The following is a 5,000-nucleotide window of genomic DNA, read 5'->3' as shown; positions in this document are numbered from 1 at the left end:
AACCACGTTGCTCTACTTTTCTGAACATTCGAAGGTTCTTCTTCGAAGGTCATGAAATTATTTCTCTCTCTCTCTCTCTCTCTCTCTCCCCCCCCCTCTTTCTCTCTCTATTTTTCTCTCTATCTGTCTCTCTTTTACAACCTTAAAGAAAGTTTGCAATTGAGAAAACGAAGATTTTCTTGGAAGGTCGCCGAAATGGAATTAACGTTCGTACAACATCAGCATCCTTCATCTTCATCTTTTTTTTTCTTTTTTTTTTTTTCTTTTTTTTTTTTCAATACTCGGGAAAAGTGTTTCTTTTCTTTTCTTTTTTTCTCTTTTTTCTAATTAACGAACGACTTTAAAAGAGAATTTACTTAATCGTTTAACACAAGCCGAGATCATTAATTTTCCCATGATCTTTAAAATCCTATCGGAATATTTTCTAGGATTGAGACGATTTAAAAATAAATTATTGTATCGTATCGATTAGGAGAACGTAAAGATTAATGTTGATATGTTGACGTTAAGAAAATAATTAAAATAAAATAAAAAAATTAAAAAAAAAATATATATATATATATGTTTAGATATATAAAATTGTATTAAAATTAAATAAATATGTAAAGAAAATTAAATAGAAAAGAATTTATTTGAAAATGTACGAATTAATTGGAAATAAGTAGAATCAAGTAGACGTAGAAATAAATGATACGCTGGACTATTTATATATAATATATATATATATATATATATATTAATTGGATATAATATAATATAATATATAAATATAATATAATAATAATATAATATAAATATAATATATTATAATTGGAAATGAAGAAGAGAATATATTGGCATAAAACAAAAAAAAAGGCAATCATGAAAGATAAAAAAAAAAAAAAAAAAACGAATTAATTTACGTTTAGAAAAAAAGAAAAAAAAGAAAAGTATAAAGTCGAATACGTAAAAAAAATCATGAATATTGAATAGGAAAAAAACTACTTAAAAATGAATTATATCAATTGCAAATAAATCGAGATAAAGAGAGAGAGAGAGAGAGAGATAAAGAGAGAGAAAGAGAGCATCGTTCTGGCTAGTATGAGAATACAATTTTCGAAAGGCACGATACACGGAAACACTTTGGCGAGTTTCCAAGGGCGCGAGTTTTCTCAATTCTCGCGAGAATGTCATTGATGAGATACCGGGAAACATCTTCTCGAACGATCATTATCACGTGTGCTTACGTGTAATAGACGAGAACTTAAAAGTTTTAGATTTCTCAAGAATAGTATAAAATGGATAATAGAAAAACGTTTGATATTGATAAACAAATTTTTTATTTTTCCATTTGAAGATAATGAAAATGTTTATTGTCAGCTATGTTAAAAATAAATCCTGTGGGTGTTTCACAAATCATATCACAATTTTCTCACAATTTTAAACTATAAAATACATAAATAAATAGCTTTTTTTTTTCCAATAGACACAATCATTTTATGATTTTTAACAATGAACTCTACAAACGGAATAATTATTAATTTTAAGGCGATTAATTTTCTGCTTTTTTTTGTGTTAGAAATAAATAAAAATTAATGCTTTTTTCTTTTATATATATATATATATATAAAAGAAAAAATATTTGTTTGAAAAGATTCATAGTTGAAAAGAGGGAAAGAAAATCTAAGATAGAATTTTTTCCATTATCTAAAATTATGCAAAATTTATTATATAATAAATCCATGTGGATTTGTTCTTCGATTGAAATGATGATCGATCAACGATTGGGATCATTCGAATTCACGTTCGATAGCCCTTTTGCATATTTCCAAGTGATAGATGCAAAGCCGTGAAAGTAAATGGATAAAATCGCATTTAATCGAGGAACTCGATCGGAATAATCGATATGCGAGAAATCGTCGATGCATTTTCACCGTGCGAATCGAGTATATCTCGTCGGCTCGAGATTTCAAAGTTGTATAGTATTGGTCGAAAGTTTCTAGATCTCTCTCACGGATAAGAGTGGATTTCTTCGAAGAATATCTTTGGCAAAATCTCCGGAACACAAATATCTCCCATGGGATGTAAATTTATTCATCTAACATTTTACGTCAATCAATATATATATATATATATATATATATATATGTATATATATATATGCACTTTTTTCTTTTTTTTTTTTTTTTTTAAATGCAATTAAGAACAAAAATATCCAAATTAATTCGAATATCTTAATTTATATAAAAGAAATGATTTAATGAGATTTAAAAAAAAAAAAAAAAAAAGAAAGAAAAAAAAAGAGAGAGAGAGAAAGAAAGAAAGAAACGTACTTGAACATAAAAAATAAAAAAGAAAATATTAAAATTAATTAGTGCAATAGGATTTAATCAATTTAAAAGAAAGAAAAAAGAAAAAGAAAAAGGAATGTAATGATCAATACGAAAAGTTATACGAAGTAATAGAAGCTATTTGATAAACGATAAATTTCAAGTTCATCAAGCTAAGTATAATCAAGATTTTTTTTATTCTCGTAAGTTTTCCTGATTCTCAGGCAAGTTCCATTCTAACAACGTGTTTCTATATTTGTTCTCTAGGAACACGAGAGAATCGATCGGTTAAACGGAAAACTTTCGCCGAGGGTGTAGACACGTTTAAGAACGTGTGAGAAGATCGTTAATCTTTAATCTCTTCGAAGAAAATACGGATTTAACTACGGACCCCTTTTTCACACCTACATAATTTCTTTATGCATGTATTTTCTTTATGGGTCTCTCTCTCTCTCTTTCTCTCTCTCTCTCTCTCTCTCTCTCTCTCTCTCTGTGCTCATGTGTTTGTCGAATTTTCTTCGAAGAATTTAAAGTTTCCTAGAAATTGTTCAAAAAGTTGTAACGCGATGATATATTCATAAAAAAGAAAAAGAGAGAAAGAAAGAATAGATAAGAAAAATAAAAAAGAAAAATCAATTTCAAATTCTTCTTATCCATAAAAAATACACTCTTTTTTTATGTCTTTTTTTTTTTTTTTTTTTTTTTTTGTTTTCTTTTCCTCGTAAATATCAAAGTCTTGGACACATTTCACATTTTCAAGACTTTATCTTGCAAGCAAAGAAGAATAAGAAGAAAAAGAAAAGAGGAATGGAAAATAAAATTACAAAAAATACAATAATGAATAGAACGATAAAGTGGAAAATACAAAAGTGATTCAAGATAGTATATTACGACGATACATTTTAAGTATTCCCCTCTTTCTCCAATTCAATCGACTTTTTTCTCGATTCTCACGATGACGCACACTATCTCAGCTTCGAGAATATCTGTGTTAATGATGATTAAAAAAAAAAAAAAAGAAAGAAAAATGAGAGAGAGAAAGAAAAAAAAAAGAGTCAACAATCTTTGATATTAGAATAAAACGAAGGAATATGTGATAATAAAAAAAAAAAAAGAAGAAAAGAAAAAAAAACAGCTATAATTACAACTCAATGATTAAATACTTCAAAAACAATACGTACGCGCAAACACATAGGCACACCCAACAAACAAACAGAAGAGAGAGAAAGAGAGAGAGAAAGAGAGAGAGAAAGAGAGAAAGAGAGAGAGAGAGAGAGAGAGAAAAGAAAAAGAAAGATGAAAACATTTCAATCGTTTCACGATATTCCGACGTATGTAAATACAAATCATAAATAACAATCAATGTGATCTCGTTAGCTTTTTTTCGAATGTCATAGGAGTGTTCTTGTAATGAATTCATAAAAAGAGAAAAAAAAAGAAAAAAAAAAAAAAAAAAAAGAAAAAAAAAAGGAACAAGAAAAGACAAAAAAAAAAAAAATTGATTATGCCATAAGGAAAAAGAACAAAAAATTGGGACTTACCTAGTGGAGTGACCAACGAAAGAACCCCCATGGAGTAAACGGAGTTTAGCGAAGAGCACTGCACTAACGAAGGGCACGGCGGTGAGTTCCTCGAGGTCGACCTCAACTGAGAATTCGTACTTCTTCTTCTTCTTCATCATGAAGGCCATCTCACTGAGAACCGGCCACTTCACTTTGATCCTGCGTAGCGTATGCAGCCTCGCTTGCACTCGCCTTCGAGTGCTCTTTTTATCACTTACAATATATATTCTCTCTCCTTTCCCCTTACGTCCCTTCGCCACCCTTTTTTCTTTTTTTTTTTCAATCTATCAATCTATATATATATATATATACATATATATATATATATATATATACACTTCCTTTTCTTATATATTCACTTGTCTATTCCGAGTTTTTCTTTTCTCTGTCTCTCTTTTACTCTCTCTCTCTCTCTCTCTCTCTCTCTCTCTCTCTCTCTCTCTCTCTCTCTCTCTCTCTCTCTCTCCCTCTCCCTCTTCTTTCCTTTTCTTTCTTCTTCTTTTTTTTTTTTTTGTTGCCAATCTTCAAATACGTAAAACTTCAATTTTTCTTGCTTTAAAAGAAAATCGTCTAGAACAAAGGCTTAAGGAGAAAAATATAAATCACTTTCTTTTGATATATTTCCCTTTTTCTTTATCCACCCTTTCTTATCCTTTTATGCAACGTAAAGTGGTCGACAAAGAAAGTCGGTTAGAGAAACAGCAGCAACAAGGACTCAAGGAGAATGGCGGTCGTCCAGTAATAAGAACGGGAGGTGGATGCTGCGGTGGATAAAACGACGATTCACGTAGAAGTTTCATTGCTTCCATTTCCCTTTCTTTCGATCCCACGCGATCTACACTCTTCTTATGACACTCGAGTTTCACGACTGCCCCTGTCATTTCCGCTTTCTGCCATTTTCTTTTCTAACTACTCTCTCTCCCTCTCTCTCTCTCTCTCTCTCTTTCTCTCTCTCTCTCTCTCTCTCTCTCTCTCTCTTCCTCTTTCTCTTTCTCTCGTTTTCTCGCTCTCTGTCTTTGTTTCTTATTTTCACCTGTAAAACAGATAATATACATGTTAGACAAAATACCGAAACATTTTACAAGAATTTTTCTTTTTTATATATTTTTCTTTGTTTTTATTTTTATTT

The 5,000-nt window shown here is 29.8% G+C and overlaps 1 long non-coding RNA gene across 1 annotated transcript in view; it reads right to left on the bottom strand.

Moving 5' to 3' along the window:
• Positions 1-4,277: 4,277 nt before the first annotated feature.
• The window catches only part of LOC124953575, a 5,405-nt gene continuing 4,682 nt past the window's right edge, over positions 4,278-5,000 (bottom strand). Inside the window, exon 2 of the long non-coding RNA XR_007102264.1 lies at positions 4,278-4,904. This is a non-coding gene — a long non-coding RNA (uncharacterized LOC124953575). The remainder of the gene's footprint in view (positions 4,905-5,000) is intronic.

Source organism: Vespa velutina, chromosome 13 (assembly GCF_912470025.1).
Source record: "Vespa velutina chromosome 13, iVesVel2.1, whole genome shotgun sequence".
Taxonomy (NCBI): Eukaryota; Metazoa; Arthropoda; class Insecta; order Hymenoptera; family Vespidae; genus Vespa; species Vespa velutina.
The sequence above is the reverse complement of the archived record's forward strand: the minus strand, read 5'-3'. Positions and strand labels throughout refer to the sequence as shown.